Source organism: Dermacentor andersoni, chromosome 6, assembly GCF_023375885.2.
Source record: "Dermacentor andersoni chromosome 6, qqDerAnde1_hic_scaffold, whole genome shotgun sequence".
Classification (NCBI taxonomy): domain Eukaryota; kingdom Metazoa; phylum Arthropoda; class Arachnida; order Ixodida; family Ixodidae; genus Dermacentor; species Dermacentor andersoni.
In genome coordinates, this window is record NC_092819.1 from 131353185 (window position 1) to 131371460 (window position 18276).

General features: G+C 43.8%; 1 non-coding gene across 1 annotated transcript; it reads right to left on the minus strand.

Annotated features, from left to right (window-relative positions):
- Nucleotides 1-11710: 11710 nt before the first annotated feature.
- Nucleotides 11711-11900, minus strand: LOC126523778 (U2 spliceosomal RNA). The gene has a single exon (XR_007597776.2). It is a non-coding gene; the product is annotated as a U2 spliceosomal RNA (small nuclear RNA).
- Nucleotides 11901-18276: the final 6376 nt, after the last annotated feature.

Genomic DNA, 18276 nt, shown 5'->3' on the forward strand with positions numbered 1-18276 from the left:
TACGGATCCGAGAACATTGGGGCTAGAGCCTGCCGCGTGTAGCCCTGTGGAGATTGGCCGTGTCCGGGGAAAAGCGGATCCCGGGTTTGAGCCGACGCTGAGTGATTGAGCCTTTAGGCCTGCTGGCGGAGGCAACAAACCCCTTTTGCCTTTGCTTCGCGTAGACGGCAGCCGCACCCAGGAACTGACTCATGCGGGAGAAATTTTCTTCTCAAATCTTCGTCGCTCAATCTCTCTCTCTCTCTCTCTCTCTCTCTCTCTATATATATATATATATATATATATATATAAACTTTCAATCTCTGCCGTCTTCGCTTCACTTCCTCTTACTTCCTATCCTCCCGGCGTTGTCGGTTTACTTTGCGTGGAGCAGCTAACCTTTGTTGTACATATTTGGTTATAGCGAAAATGTATAGTTGGCATCCGGAGGATTTGGTTCTTACAAGTAATGTATTTCGCTAGAATAGCAGCTTGGGCTTGTTGGTTTTCCATCCTGCTAGTAACAGCGCAAAATGTAGACAAGGGACGAGACAAGAAGACACCACAAGCGCTGTAGAAATGTATTTCGCTAGAATAGCAGCTTGGGCTTGTTGGTTTTCCATCCTGCTAGTAACAGCGCAAAATGTAGACAAGGGACGAGACAAGAAGACACCACAAGCGCTGTTTTAGAAATGTATTTCGCTAGAATAGCAGCTTGGGCTTGTTGGTTTTCCATCCTGCTAGTAACAGCGCAAAATGTAGACAAGGGACGAGACAAGAAGACACCACGATGCGGCGTCCCCTTGTTGGCCTCCGCGATGGGTGGCTGGTGTTTCTGTCGGAAAGAGAATCATTTTGTGGATAGTTCTTTTCCCGCATTCCCTGACCGCCGCCAGAAGAGAGGTCGCATCGACAAGGTATTTAATTTTTTACGGCGTTGTAAAAGCAAACTTGCCATCATTTCACGTAGTACATAACGAGACACCGGTCCGGTGTCTCGGTGTCCTGTGTCGCCAGAAGAGAGGTCGCATCGACAAGGTATTTAGTTTTTTTCGGCGTTGTAAAAGAAAACTTCCCATCATTTCACGTAGTACATAACGAGACACCGGACAAGAGGTGCCACCACAAGCCCCCATGGTGGGAATAGCCAAGGATACCCTACCATCCCTGAAGTCGACCAAACCAAAGCCCTTTTGTGGGGTGGTAGGCACCAGTGCAGATTCGAGGTTGAAGCGAGCCTAGCGACCACTGGCCAAGTGGGATCCAAGGTCTCGTCTTTCAAGGCGAGCTATCACGGCGGACAGTGGATTTCCAGTATCCCGCAAGAGGTAATGGACATGACCCCCTGTAAAACACGCCACCAGTGCCTTAAGAGCGGCTAGAATCTCTCTACCGCTCCAAAATGGGAAACCGCGCATCACGGGGCCCGAAAATGGTTCTGTAAGTTAGCTTTCCCATGTTATACACACGGCACTAACCTTTTCGGCTTAAGGACACACTAATCTTGCAATGGAATGTTGGACTACTTTTGCACTATCTAGATATTCCCCAAAAAGTGTTATTTAAACTAAGACCAGAAGTGCTCTGTGTTCAGGAAATACTTAGAATTTGCGCAGGCGAACCTTTCTAAATAATGAGCGATATTTCGGAGACCGCGAAGATGCTCTCGACTCATCGGTTGGTGTGGCCCACTAGATAAAGGTGTTGCCTTGCCAGCAATTAAAGCTCCGACCGTCTCTTGAAGCGGGTCTTGTCCGAGCACTGCTGTTTAATAAGTTGGCGGCAGTCATTTTACATCACTTCCGGCTATGAACTTCAGAGAACCGAATTACAAAGAAGTATCGATGAACTTCACGAACCCTATTTATTTATTTATTTATTTATTTATTTATTTATTTATTTATTTATTACAATGTCTTCAAGGCCCAGGGGGCGTTAAGGAAAGCAGTGGAATAAACTAGGTCATAATGCAGCAAGAATAAAATAATACGGTACACAGCAACGAAAAAGCGTAGGTTTAGGCGAAATGCAAGATGACATTGGAACAAGGCATATTAGGCAAACACATAGTTTTTAGCAGTATTTTTAAATAAACACGTGTGGGGGAGAACGACAACAGAGTTGGGTAGGTGGTTCCCATCGCTAGCCGTCTTTGGCGCAAGAGAAAACAGAAGTATAGAGCAATGAAAATGCGTAAATTTAGGCGAAATGCAAATCACATTAGCAACAAGGCAGATTAGGCAAACACGTAGTTTTAAGCGGCATAAGAACGTGTCAGAGATATCGGCAACAGAGTTCGGAAGGTGGTTCCAATCGCTAGCCCTCTTTGGTGCATTGGTGCTGCAGTATGTGATGCGTACCTTATGGCGATAAGCTGTGTGAGGTTATGTGGATAATGACTCAGAAAGAAGATCGCCTTCGAGGTCATAATTGTGGTAATAAATCTTGTGAAAGGCTAGCATTCGTGAGAGCTTTTCTACGAAGGGAAAGACTGGGAAGGTTCAAGGTACTTTTCATTGCGGTTAAGCTGGCAGTGCGGGAAAAGTTGCACAATATAAAACGGGTGTTGCGCTTCTGTACTGATTCTTATTGATTAGTAAGGGTTTCGAGACCCGGGGCCCACACAGAGCATGCGTATTATAATTCCCATAGCACTATGGTTTTGTAGAGTATGAGCTTCAATGAAGAGAGAGCCATAGAAAGGCAATGCCGCATGGAACCAAGCATGTGGTTAGCATTGTTAACACTACAATCGACATGCAGCTGCCATGAAAGATTAGCAGTTGCATAAATCCCTAAACATTTATAAGTCATGGTCATACGGGCCAGCATAGAGAACAAGGTGCAATCTGCGGCAGCCCTATCTCTCTTGGGGGAGGGGCGCGGTAACATTCACATCCGCCGTAGTGTTCCTATCTCAATCTAAATGATCAGAATTTGTTTGGGCTACAAGAACAGTTTCTGGCAGGCCAAGATTTCACGAGTGTTGATTAGGTCAAGTAGGGGGTCCGTTCATGGCAGCGACGCAAGCGGAAATCTTTCTATGATAGTGGCACCCATACACTGATGAAACGTTGGGATAAGTGCGCCAGTTTCAATGGAGATGGCTTGAATGAAGTCATTTTCACGTGTCTAAACTTTCGACGGCTCTGGTGATTTTTTTTCTTTGTGTAACAGCATGGCGCAGTATTAGACTGCGAAAGATTAGGAGAACAGCAGCGGTGAATATCTCGCAACTTTAGGTTTGCAGATGACATCGTCCTCTTCAGAAACACTAGAAATGAATGGAAAGAAATGATTAAGGACCTTAAGCGAGAAAGTAGAAGAGTCAGTTGAAGGTTAATGTGCAGAAGAGAAAAGTAATGTTCATTATCCTGGTAAGAAAACAACAATTCATGATGGCGAGTCAGCCTCAAGAGGCTGTTCTACAGGGGTACGCTTATTTGGGAGAATTAATCACAGGCGACCTTGACCATGAGAAGGAAATGTACACAAGCATAAAGGTTGATTCAAATGGCAGGTATTATCAAATCCTGGCTTCGAGCTTACCCTTGTCACTGAAAAAAATGAAACTACAGAATCGTTGCATTCTACCGGTGCTAACATATGGGGCAGAAGCTTGGAGGTTAACAAAGAAGCTCGAGAGCAAGTTAAGAACCATGCCAAGGCCGATGGAACAAAAAATTTCAGACGTAACGTTAAAAAACAGGAAGGGAGCTGTGAGGATCAGAGAACAAACAGGGATAGGCGGTATCCTAGTTTACAATAAGAGAAAAAAATGGAGCGCCATTTAATGCGCAGTTACAAAATGGGTGCCTAAGGAAGCAAGCGCTGGCGGGGAGGGTTGAAAATTAGGTGGGTTGATGAAATTAGAAAATCTGTAGGTGCAAGTTTGAACCAGCTAGCTCAAGAAAGGGGTAATTGTAGATCGCTGGGAGGCGTCTTCGTCCAGTAATGGACATACGTTACGCTGATGATGATGATGATAGTGCAGTAAACAGAATGACGTTTCGTGTTCCTGAAAAATAAAAAGTGCGTGTGTTTTTTTGTTTTTGTTTTCTGAGCGTCCCTCCTGTTGTTTTTATATCTGACATAAAAGTAGCACATCAGTGAAACACTTCTGATGAGTTTCTAGTTGTCAAGAATTTGAACTGATAGCGCACATGTGCTTCGACGACAAGAACGACTGACTCGAAAACGAAATCAATAAAATACAAGAAAAGAAGTCCTTTTTCGAAGCATCACGAAACTTTTGCTCATTATCACAGCTTTCTTCTCTATGTCGGTTTTGGTATGGTATGCAACGTCCTCGTATTCCACGCGACCCAAGTGGTCTCCTTGACTGTTTTGTTCGATTTCTCCTTACCCGCCGTGGTTGCTCAGTGGCTATGGTGTTGGGCCGCTGAGCACGAGGTCACGGGATCAAATCCCGGCCATGGCGGCCGCATTTCGTTAGGGACGCAATGCGAAAACACCCGTGTGCTTAGATTTAGGTGCACGTTAAAAAACCCCAGGTGGCAGAAATTTCCGGAGTCCTCCACTATGGCGTGCCTCATAATCAGAAAGTAGTTTGGCACGTAAAACCCCATAATTTAATTTTTAAAATTTTAATTTCTCATTGTGAAGGCATCAAAAGTAAAAAACCGCGAAGCGTTCGTGGCACTAATGAGCTAAAGAAAGTAAAATTTATTTATTTGCAGGACACACGTCTTGCTCTTCAAGTAAAACAACAACAAATAAAAACGTAACGTCAAACTTCAGAAATAGATTCGCCTTGCACGTACTTGAAAAAAAAATGAATCTATGAAAGCCTTTTAATGAAAGTTCGTTGTGCCGCTTCCGATAGTTGATTGCACGACACAGGTGTTTTTGACAGCGAACATTTCTAAGATGGAAATCAAACTAAAACGCACGATGCTGTGCATGTCTCTTTTGCTTATGTGACGCTGAGTTCCGCGAGCATCATCGGGCGTTTGTTCCCACATCTGTGCACGTTATAGAAATGAGAAAAAAGAAGGAAAGCGTTTTGTTTATTTGTAGAGGACCAAGCTTTGTTCTGTTCGAATAATTTGATTTTTTCCTAACACGCATCGTTGTGCGTGATGAAAAGCGTATTTTCGAGCAGTCACAGTGCACTCAACGGCAGGTTATCTGCCTGTCAGAAATGCCAGAGCAAGGGAAAATAATGCCTTAAAGGTAAGCGCTGGAAAAATACAAATAAAATCTCCTTGTCACACATATCTTAAACGTTTCTGTCCCGGGCTATAAAGGCTTCGAGGCCCTGTATGCATGGAAGGACAACGCACCTAATAATATTCTTGTTTCCGGCGTTTAGGTATTTTTTGTTGTGTCCAGTTTAAGTACAGAACACAAATCGCAATTCTTCAGGCCACGCCTAGCTTTCAGTTGTACTTACGGCAATTGTTGAGGCAGTTATTTGAGCTTTTCTCATGATATATGATGATCTATTGCCTGCGTAAAAAAAAGGCACCCAGGTGTGCTGAATGTGTAGCGATCGCGGGTCGGGGACACATGAAATATCGTGTTATCCTCATTCCAGTATCATTGCCGGATTTGCCATCGCTGTTTCATGCGTTACCCAGCGCTTTACACTTAGAAGCAACCAACAAATTATTCTACTTTTTATAGCAGGTATGCAGGTAGAGAACGGCGATGACCCAACCAAGACGGCATGATGACGACGGTCTGACAAAGGATGCATGATGGCGAATGTATGACGACGGCACAAGGAAGACGATGACATGATAACCGCGGCATAATCATGATTGAACTGCGACAGCAGGAGTACGATGGAATGACGAACAAGTAATGATGTAGATCAGTTGAAGAAGGTAGCCTGACGATGAAGGCATGACGACAATAGAATAATACTGAAGTTATGACGGTATTCAAACGACAGCGGGATAGTGATAGAATGACGGCAATGACATGGAAACCACGGCACGATAAGAGTCAGATGTCGGAGTTACAGTGATGACGATGGAACCACCTGGACGGGATCCTGATCGCAGTATGACGAGTAATACATTATGACGATGCAGACATAAGCACGGCATGATAGCGGCATGAGGACAAATGAATCGCTTCGATTGTATAAGTAACAATGGCGTGAAGATGACTGTATCATGAGACCTGTAAGGCCATGGTGGCCTGTCAACGACGACAGGACGAGAATCGGGTGAAAAAGCTGCAGTGACGATGATAGCACGACCACGACGGCATTACAACGACATCTAATGTCTGACGATGACGACCATGATTAAATATATTTTTACAAAGACATGGTCAAGAAATATTGACGTCGATGAAACGACGAAGGCGGTATGCTGACAACTGCGTTGCAAATATCGCATGATGACGATGGCATGACGAGAGTTGGATGATAAAGCTTGAATGAGGACGATGCAACAAACACGACAGCATGACGACTCGAACACCTGTCTAGCGAAGGAAGCTATTAGGCAAATTGGATCACTGGATTGGAGTGGAAAGCGTGAAGACGGACGGTTTGACGACAGGCAGATCACGAAGTTGGAATGACGACCGACGGACGACCACGATGACATTACTGTGGCGGTTTGACAAGGAAAGCATGAAGACTGCATGATGATGAAGGCATGATGACAACGGCATGACCAGTGTTGGATGACAAAACTCGGAGACAATGAGCATGAGGTCATTGGACAGAGTGACAGGGACAAGGACCATGAGGCCATCACGACGAGAAGCCCATACCTCGGGGCCCAAGGTATTAAGCTAGGGCCGTTAAATCGGGCCAGAATGCGTGATGACGACGGCATGACGAGAGTAAGATATCGCGAAGCCCTAATGGCGACAGTGCAACCACATGGACGGCATCACGATCAGTAGAACATTACCTAGTGGCTCAAGCTGGTAGATAACTTAGACCACTGAGACGGCATAAGCGGCTAGAAAAATAAATAGGGATATAGGTAGATAGGCTCTAAACGGCTGAAGTAGGCAGAGATGGCTGTCCGCATTAAAATAGATAGGACGGAGACCTTCCTCTTTTGTTCCTTGCTGTATTTTCTTCTCACCGGGCTGTGCGTACTTGCCCTGCCGCACCAACTAGCCCAAACAAACGTGTACGGATTTCATTGGTGGAGCCGATGAAAAAAAAATGTGCGGATCCCGCGCGCTTTGGTGAACGGATAAAACAGATTCGTTCGTGTTTGCGAAGAACACTATTCTTATTTAGTTACCATTTGTAAAGACATATCTAAACTGTGGTACACCGAGCGATGTACCTTGAGCCTAAGTTATTTCACGAGGGCTTCTCTTCGGTAGGGCCTACTGCCCCCTTTTGAAGCCCCACCAAAGGTTCTTGTTGGGATTTTGACTGCAGAGGCTCCATTTACTCGACCCCTGTTGATTATTTCAAGTATCAATTTTTTTTGTTAACCTTTTTCTTTTTCACCGGGATGCATACGTTCAGGAACCAGATCTGGTTAGCGCTACTCGCTTTAGCGTCAAAACTCAGAAGTCACTCGGTCGGCAGGATTTAGGATTCGCCATACAGAGGCGCAGAAGAAAAACGGTCTTCACGTGCTTGGACTGGACAAAGTTTCTAACGGTGACGCCATACGTCTTCCTGCATTTGTTTGCTTTCTCTGCAACGGATGAAATAGGTGGTATGTAAAACATGGAGCCTCCAACATGTTTACGGCTCTGGTATCGCTTTTTGTGTGTGCACCATGCAAAGCAGAGCGTACGAGATCTATTTCAGAAACCCAGAGATTGCCGTCGAATAAGGGTGGACAAGGACAGCACCTCTACTTCGACGAGGGTGTTTCTTTTCAACAGCTTAGTAAACTGGCAGTATTTACTTTTTTGGCATACTTGCGCCGATCCTATGAGTATGCGCGCAATTTCGTAATGTCACAGGTGTTCTGCCTGTAAGTGCCCGAAACAAGCAACGGCATATTGGTACTCGTAAGAGGTGCGATCTGTGAACCCTTCATGTCATTGCCTGCCAGATGCCGTTGGGCTGTCATCAGCAGTGACTGTTAAGTTTGCTCTAACAAACAGAGATTACACGACGAGCTCAAATTTAAAAGCGAAGCTTTCTTTGCGTATCAACCCATAGTTTTGCCTCACTTATTCAGTCGGTCCGACTCTCGCCGTCTGGGTTAAACTTCACTCTTGAAAGAAGCGTGTCCGGCGGCGGGATTCGAACCTCGGCCCGGTAGTGCTCTAACCATTTGGCTATGAACGCAAGTATGTTTCTCTCGTGCCAACACCAACTAGCTTTTTCAGATCGTCGTCTCTAATGTCACCTTCACGACGCGGACCGCATGAACAGCTAATGTTTCACATTGCAGAGGTGTTACACCATATAAGTTATGCAGGACATAAAATAACTTTCCAATGGCTTCCAAGTCCCTGCGGGACTATCGGCAGTGAACAGGCCAATCAAGCTGCCCGTTCTGCCCATACTGAGGAGCAGCACGTACCACTTCCACTTTCTAGAACTGACCCAGCGCGGAAACTCCGCCTGCTTGCTTGGCAGTGCACTATGTGATAATGGAATTACCCCCTCATAATATGACCGACACCGTAACCTGTAACCACTGCGGCCATGAGGAATCCATTGACCATATTTTGTGCACCTGCCCGCAGTAGTCCACAGAGGGAATGCCTTCGCCACGAGCTTGACGAAATGGACGACCAACCGCTATCTGAAAAAAAGAATTCTATACCATCGAAGGGACCTAAAGTCAAAGAAGATGGCCGTGCAAGTGCTATTGCGCTTTTTGCGATCTACCGGCGTTTGTGAACGTTTTTAACTGGAACGCCTTTTGTGTGTCTACGTCTGCGTATGTGCGTGTTTTTTAGCGTTTTCCTTTCTGTCATCTTTCTAACCCCTATCTCCCATCCCCAGTGTAGGGCAGCAAACCTGAGGCTGATGTCTGGTTAACCTCTCTGCCTTTCCTCTTCATCGATCTCTCTCTCTTCAGATGGTCGCCATGTGGTGATTATGATGATGATTTCCGTATTGTGGCACCTACCACAATGCCAATGCCAATGAATTAGCCAATAAGCGGACGGTACATATAGTGCAAACAGCATTCAGGTATTTGTTGTGATGCCACGCATTGATAACGAATAGGATTTGCATTTACATTTAATATTGAGGTTATTTAGGTTCACCAATTCAAGCCATTGTAAGGTTTCTCACAATGTGTAGCGCAGGTGCGTCCAAGTACACGTGTGCGAGTTTATTTGCGTCAGAGTCATAAACGAAATATGTGAATTTATGGTATTTAATTACCCACTTCACAAAAGCTTCGCTTTACATAGATTTCAACCTGTGCGTCGTATCTGCATAATTTATTTTTGTGGTATAAAAGTGTCTGACTTTTTTGTAGAAGTCATTCATTCATATAATTTATGATCCAACATGTCGAAGAAATGGGTGCTTTTTGTTTTGTGAGTTAAAAAAAAAGTTGTTTTCGCTGGGCATTGCATAGTAGCATCGTCTCCGAACCGTTACACAGACCAAGCCCATGTTTTTTACCTCCCACTGCTCCACCTGCACGGTTAAGCGCCATTCAAGTAGCGGATGTATGTTCTTAAACACTGATCTTAGTTGTTTGAAACGCCTATGTGTTACAGTGGCGGGGTCGAAGTATCTCTTATCAGGTTCTGTGCAATCGTTCCCGTTGCAACATCCAGCGCGGACTTCGCGAGACAGGATTTAGCTGACTGAGCTCAAGACCCGTTTTATCAGCAAATATTATTAAAAGCGTGGGATTGCGAAAACAAGGAGAAGATTCCTGCAGTTTCTAAAATCAAGATCTCTTCACCACTTTTTGCAAGCTCTGATTACAACTCCACGTGCGCTCGCAAGTAGTGGTCTCTGCCATCGTTTCTGTCCTTTCGTCCTTGCATACCCCTTCCCTGGTGCAGGGCAGGGAAGCGAACGGGCGTACGCAGTTAACCATACTGCTTGTCGATTCTCTCTTTCTGTATCTCTAATTTAGAATGCTGTGCAATCCATCCAAGAATTTCAGAGACCGATAGTCGTGAAAGATACCTGCAGTGGCTAATGGCATGCTTTCGACGGCCATGCTACGTCTGACTCATGGAATTCAAGTCACGGTCAGGTGCAGTTAGGGCGGCATCAAACTGCAGACTTTTCATGTGCACTTACTTAAAGAGGAAATGGGCAATCAATCGAGGTGATTGTTCAGGAAGAAATTTGCGATAATAGCCTAAGCACCTTCCGACGAAAGAAATAAGATGCCTGTATGCTTGACATGAGAAGGAGTGAACCGACTCTTTCTGTAATTCCGTGGCAAAACCACGACAGCGATCATGTCGACGGGATATCATAAGTATCTTGCATGTCTAGGTCATAGCTGTAAGCAAACCTTTTCGACGATTTTCTAAATTTGAGGTTTTCATCTACTAAAACATCACTGTATGTTTCACAAAGCAAACCATTTATCTCTCTTTTTTCTTATTGCGGATACCTAGTTTACTCCACTCGACCTCATCATGTAAGAATCGAGAACCTCAGGAACGTTCTGCACGAAAGACAGAACTGCTTCCTCGACAACACATTACAGTCCTGAACGGCTGAAAGGAAACGCAGCTATGCTCGGCTGCCATGGAAAGCGAGCTGTGTGTACGTGGGGCATTAAAAACGAGCGAAAGCACCTGTCGCAGCCATCGTCACCATTCCATAAATTGTCAAAGATCAGTGTAAAAAATAGTACGCTGAAACCATCGACGATTATTGTCAATGTAAGCGAATAGCTCAAAGGAAAGAATGAGCAAGGCACAGACACCCCTTAGCCCCCACCCTCCCCTTCTTCCCGGTAGCCTGAGAGCACGTGCCGTTTTCCCCCGTCGTTTTCCAAGTGTGACTTCATGGGAGGAGCAAACGCGTCCACTTCTTACTCTCCTTGACATGTCGGCGTCAGCGCCTTCAGCGTTCGATGGAACCCTTCGTTACGTCTGCGGTGTATTTTTCGTGGGCGAGTATCGGTATGGATTCTCATACTCCGCATCGTCCATGACAGGCTGGCCACTGCCGGGCGGCCAGTGAGGCGTTCGACCAACGAACGAGTGAACGACAGCCTCCTCTCCCCATCCCTCCAGCTCGTCGCCGCCGCTCGCTTGACCGAAAGCACGCGCTCTTTCACTCAGTTTCCCTCAACGGAAAGAGCGAGCGAGATAACGAACGATAGCGGACCCCCTCCTCATTTTCGCTCCTCGCCACTACGACGCGAGATCAGGCCGACGGACCCACGCTCCTCTTCGCAACTTGGTTGCCCGAGATCATGTTCCCTTTTCTTTGGCGCGGTCCCTTGCCTTCCCTCCCTCAAGCCGGACTTCCGTCGTACCATCGACCTTCCACGAAAACGGCCGAAAGAGCTAAACAAAACAGGTCCCTATAAAATTAGTCTCTCCACTGAAGTACGTCTTCTCACGTATTGGCCACTAACCTAAAGTTGGTATCCCATTCTACAAGAATTCTACATTGCGCAACTCATTCCTTCCTAGAACATTTTAAGAATGGAAGCATGTTTCATCATTGTCTGCGGGCTTTGCCAACCACAATCATTCCAACAGCGTAGTCTTGTAACTTGCTGTACTTATTACAACGACGATGTATACGGCGAGGTTCTAGGAAGAATTGCGTGCGTCTGTCGAGCCGCGTAGATCGAGAATTTCTGCGCATTCGTGGTGGGCCGATACCGAAGATATTGCAATACCAGGCCTACCAGGCGCGCAGGTGAAGCAGGCTTTAAGCACTCAGCCAAATTGTAAAAATAAGTTTAATATCTCAGGTCCAAATAGAACCCGTATCAGATATTAAGCTGATAAGAACGAATACTACAGCAACGTGGAAAGTTGGGCTAGTTGGTGATTGATCATCATACCTTGCTGGTGAAGCAGCGCACTGACACTGACACAGAGAAGACAGCGATTGTCGTCTTGTGTGTCTTCTCAGTGTCCGTGTCAGTGCGCTGCTTCACCGGCAAGGTACTACACTTTGACCCACGTGGGCCGCACTCCCAGGTGGCGGTCCCGTAAGCGTGCTTACGTAGGAGTGCGACGCGGAAGGAAATGCGAACCGTCCGTGTTGCTGCGATCCTACAAACTTGGAACGTCTCACGAGAAGAACGGTTAGGTTTCAGAGGGAGTTTGTGGGGAACCAGCGTTGTATGGCCTTTGTTGTGTGTGACCGCTTGTGGTTTTCGAGTGACCTATCAACCATTACTTCACTGCGGGACTCCCACCAATACAGGATCCCCTTGGCTATGGTGAAGCAGCGTGTGTCCTCGGAGTGCTGTGAGGTGCGTGTCTGTTCTACGTGCCGGGATTCGTTAGTAAAATGTGTCGGACCACGTTTTGAAACAATACCCCCGGTATGTGTAGTCCCCGGTGCCTCATCATCTCTCGAGGCTCAACATTGTAGAGGGGTGAGTAGTCACGCCCCACCTTCCATATACGTGCATGCGACGTTAAATGCTCGGCAATGTACAGTTCGCCAGTAAGGGGCCCTCATACACCGCTTCGATGGTCATTTACCTTCACAGAGAGGAATCACGCTGAATTTCTTCTCCGAAGTTTAACTTAGATTCTTTCGATTTTATTCTATTTTGGTTTCTCTTACTTTCTTGGCCGGTGGTATCTTCTGTCCGCATTTATTGCATATCTTAGAGTTCGTTTTTCCTTTTATTATTCGTATCTTCTTGTGCGTGTAGTGATGTACTTTTATTGATTTACTTTTGATGCACTCCTCCATAAGTTTCGTCGCTTAGGGTATAATAACAACTTACGTTATTACTGTGGGGCTTAGGTCACGTAAGGGACCTCGCAGTGCAGAAGGGTCAGTGGTTGCTCACCCGCGAATTACCATGATTGCGGTGTCACACTGCAGAAGTCACCATTATACAAGAGGAATACAACATGTATATGCGTCTCTTCAGGCAGCCTCGCAAGGTTGCCGGAGTCAATCTCAACTTCTCTTTACTTCGACCTCGTAGAGAGGTTGAAGTGAAGCTCATATCGCTGCTAGAAACCTATAATGGTAGGTCAACCACCTTGGTGCGGCACAGTATAGGTGAGTTTGATGTTTCAAATAGTGTGCACAACCAGGTTTCGTTGTGAGATAAAAGCTTTCCGGAGCCGCTCGGATTTCTCTTACCCTTCCTGCAATTACAAGCTTGCAGCATTCATAATATACATAATTATTAGGCAATTTTTTACATAACCAGAAAGAAAACACACATATGTGCACTTTGCCCTTGCTGTAAAATGCCATCAGATCCTATATTTCTCAGCTACATAAGATCTCCAACTATTCAAGCGTTTCTATGATGTTATATGTGTTTTTTCTGTATGTTGTGTTTGAGTCACCTTTGTCAGAGGCTAAGTGAATGTCGGCTTATGCATAAAAACACGAACAACTATTACCTGCCTTCCACCTAGTAAAGAAAACAAATAGAGAGAAAGTGTACGGTAATTTATTCATGTTGGAATAAAGCCGGAAAACATAAAGGAAAAGCGAAATAAAAATGGACGAAGATACAACTTGCTGCACGCAGTAACAGAAACTACATCTTCCGCATTGCGCAAAAGTTGCTTTACTAGTTAGGCTAGTCACATTGCCACCCTCGTATATTACACACGCTCCTCCGGCCAGCTTAAACCTTCTCCTTTCTCTCTGTTGGTCACCTGAGAACTAACCCCTAGGCGGTCGAGAGTCTCGCTCCAGCCTTCGCGAAGTCCTCTCAGGCATGCGGCGTTTACATGACAAGCACCGTAATGATGGCTCGATGGGTTAGTTTGTAAAGCATCTTAACTGGTTAACAGCGTACTCAGACGGCGACATAGAGAACAACAGGACACACCACTAATCACAGCAATAAACTAATCATGAACATTATAATCCTTGAGACTCCTCACCGCCTACGGTCACATCTCCTGCCCACTCACGAGCTTCTGTCTAACCCTGGCAATTAATTAAAGCTTTTTTTCCACTTTGTTCTGCGTCTCTGCACTATGGTAGGAAGCGTGCGCTCCGCTCCAACGAGGTTTCATATTGAACCGCACGATTTCGTCAGCCGGCGGATGCCGCTTTGAAATTGCCCGCAGGTTTTCCCTCCAAGAACGTGGGTACTTCCCTCAGAGCAGACGCGCCCTTGGGCACTTGCGTGTGCGCCCAGACAGATGAAGCCGTGACACATTTTACACTAAAGCACACGTTATAGAGAAATGAAGAAATGCTGTGTGTGTCGGTGCTGAAACTTCAGGACCAAACTTAATAAAAAGCTAATGGATGCGCAACGAGAAGCTGGGATTATATGCGACGTTAGAGGACAGAAAAACTGCTGTATGAATTTCAGAGTGCGAGTTAACTTTTTTTTTCTAAACAAAGTCTCCAGTATGGGGCTCTCATGAATTAGAGCGCAGACGAATGTAGTATTATTTATCTGGTGTAGAATAATATAAAGGGGAAAAGTTTAATTTAATTTAATTTAATTTATTTATTTATTAGTAAAAATACAGATAATTGCATGTGCGTAGTATACATAAGGAGGTCCCATAGTCAAAGACTGTATCGGGACCTCCTGCTAAGGACACTTATGATGTTATACAATGTTTAAAGCAACAGTAGTACAGATGAGAGCTAAGAGTAATATCAAAACATGTTTATAGCATATGAGTACTAAGAACACTTGTTAACAGCAAGACAGTATAAAAAACGGAATAATATTAAAAAAATAAATAAATAAGAAAAACAAGGAGAGGTTCAGTAAGTATTTATTATGAATGATTTTAGTTCTCTTTTAAATTGGTATAAATGTTTTGCATTTTTGATGATAGGTGGTAGAGTATTCCAAAGGGATATTGCGGAAAATTCCGCAGTCTGTTTACCATAGTTAGTTCGCACTTTAGGTAGAAGAAAATGATTATTGAGTGCAAATCTAATGTGACTATGAGCTATTAGGTCACAAGGTGAGAAGCAGATTGATGGTAGTTCCTTAGTCACATATTTGTAGAATAAAATTCCTAGATTATATTTGGTGAGTTCTGAAATGGTTAGGATGTTGTTTTCATGTAGTAGGGATTTTCCATTAGCAAAGCGTGAACTCCTTGTAATTATTCTTATGGATTGGTTCTGGATTACCTGGAGGGATGCCAAATGGGTGTTATAAGTGTTACCCCAGCATAGTATGCCGTAGTTAAATGAGAGTGAATGAATGAGTGGTATAGCGAGATTAATGTATTATGTGTAAAGAAGGGACGAGTTTTAATTAGAACGCAAATACCGCATGCTATTTTCTTTTTGATGTGAGAAATGTGATCTTTATATTTCAAGCTGCAGTCAAAAGAAATCCCAAGAAAAGATGAGCATGGACTGGGAGAGATGGAGTGTGAGCCGAAAGTTAAAGGGGAGAATGCCGAATATTGTTGATGTGAGGAAAATACAACAAATTTAGTCTTGGTGGCATTAATAGATAACAGGTTGGCATTACACCAACTTAAAACATTCTGTAGATCAGTATTGAGCTTGTTAATAAAAAGTGACATGTGTTTATCAGAGGAAAATATGGTAGTATCATCAGCGTACAGAATGCACTTAGTAGAGGACAAACAGTTAGGTAGGTCATTGATATAAATCAAAAACAGTAGTGGTCCTAAGATGGATCCTTGAGGGACGCCAATGTTACTGGTTTGTTCTCTGGAGTAGATATCAGACACAGACACTATTTGAGCCCTGTTTGATAAGTAACTTTTGAATAATGAGAGCGCAGGACCACGAACACCGATAGCCTCAAGCTTAGCAAAAAGGATAATATGGTTTAAGCAGTCGAATGCTTTTGTTAGATCAATGAAAACTGAACCTGCAAATAGACCATCGTCAATTATTTTTTTTAATTGGTCAGTTAGATGTATGAGTGCCAAATCTGTGGAGTATCCATTACGAAAGCCAAATTGGCATGAAGAGAGAATATTAAATTTAGTGAGATATTTGGTTAGACGCAATGCGATTAATTTCTCTAGAACTTTGCCGACAAAGGGTAAAATACAAATACGGCGGTAGTTATGCATTAATGTACTGTCACCTTTTTTTAGAACTGGAATGACTTTACCGCGCTTAAGCTCGTTAGGAACCACACCAGTCTTGAATATCGAATTAGTAATATGAGACATGATATCAGAAATTAGGTGGGCAATCATTTTAATGGTAGTAGGTAGAACTTCATCTATTCCAGCACTGGTGGGTTTTAGGTGACATATAACGTTATATATTTCTTCTGGCGTTGTGGGGAAAAGAAAGAATGTGTGAGGGAGACGATTAAGTTGAGTTACTGGTGAAGGAGAGGGTGTGTCATTATCAAAAAAATAGGAGCTGAAGGCGTTGGCTATTTGGTTAGGGGAGTTATACTCTGAGTTATTGTATATAATTTTTGATAGCTGTTCTGGTTTAGAATTCCTCTTTAGAAAGGATTTGACGATGTTCCATTTCAATTTGCTGTTATTGCCGGCTTGTAAGATTTTTTGTTCAAGATATAATCGTTTTGCCACTTTTAACTGGTTGTTTATAGAGTTATGTAACCTTTTATATCGGGCAATTAATTTGGTAATAAAAGGCTGGTTTTTAGTTTTTTTTGTACAGGTTATCGCGTTTACGCAAAGCTGCTAATAACTTTTTAGACATCCATGGATTGTGAGAGAATGCAATGGTTTTTTTACATTTCCTTTTACAAGTGAATTTATGAATAAGTGATATAATTACAGTAAGAAATTTAGAAAATGCTTTCTGAGGATCATTAAAAGTTTTTATTTCAGACCAGTCTACATTACCAATGGCAGTTATGAAGCTCTCTTTGTCCAGAACATATTTGAAGTGTGGAAGAGGGCAAGGACTCGAGTTATGTTTAAAACGTAGAAGCAATGGGTAATGAACTGTTATGTCCATATCAAGAACTTTTGCCTCTGGTGAAGTTATTAAGTTAGATAGGACATGATCAATTAGCGTCCCTGTGCCACTAGGCACGTGTCGTGTAGGAACGTCAATTAAGCATTTATATCCGTACCTTCGTAGTAGACTGGTGTAAGAAAATAACTGTTGGTGAGGTGTCATTGAGTAGGTTAATGTTGATATCACCCATTATAATGACATTTTTATTTTCTAGTGAAAGGGTATGTAAAGTATGATCAAGATTATAAAAAAAAGTCGTCGACTGATGATGAAGGCGAACGATAAATGCATCCAAATATGAAATCTCTGTTATCATTAGAGGGAGAACAATTAACTATTTCAATCCAGACAGATTCACAATTAGTGATGGGTAAATGTAGATCATGTCGTCTGCGATAAGTAAGATCAGGAGAGATGTATATTGCCGCACCACCATGACTGCTAGTTAATCTGTTACAATATTCTGAATGGTAGTTAAGAAAGCAATAAAGATTTTTGTCATCGTCTGACAACCAAGTTTCAGTCAAGGCAATTAATGAGAATGAGCTAGAAGATGAAAAAAGGAAATGATTAATCTCCTCAAAGTGTTTGGGAAGACTTCTAGTTGAGCATGTATATGACGCGAGGCGTGGAGCAGTAATCGGTGGCCTATGAGACTAAGACAATGGCTGCCAAAACATAGTCGAAGATGCTAAATGATAAGGTAGGGCCATCATGTATTAGGAAATGTAGAGTCTACGGACGTCATACAAGGTTATGGGAGATTACTAGGAGATGCCTTCATTTTGTGACAGACCCAATACGAAAGATTTTCATAATTTGAATAATTAATAATCTGGTATTATTCAAAATTAGGCGACGTCATATGGCACGGCTGCAGATGGTTTGTGAGTTAGGCAGTTTTTGTTGACGTTAATTTTTTATCCCGTGGGATTGTTGAGGGAGCAGACTCGAAAGTAAGAGAAATCTCGGAAACCTTGGCGTTTTTTTTTTCTCTCTACATTCGTCTTAGGACTGCATTGCCCTCGGCTGGCAATCGAGTCCTAAAGAAGTTCGCAACGGCATAGCGACAAAACCACTACGCCACGTCGGAGTGTCGCACTCTTAGATGTAGCACCCTGAAAGAGAGTGATGCATGAGCGACTATATTGATCGAGAGGATGTAGGGCTGCCTTTACCCAGTGTAGCAGTAAGAGAGCCCTAAATAAAAAGCGGCACAGCGGCAACACGAGCCGCAATATAAGCGAATTTAAACAAAGTGCATCTTTGAGCGTGATTCAGCTTCAGAATCCGTTAACAGCGCCATA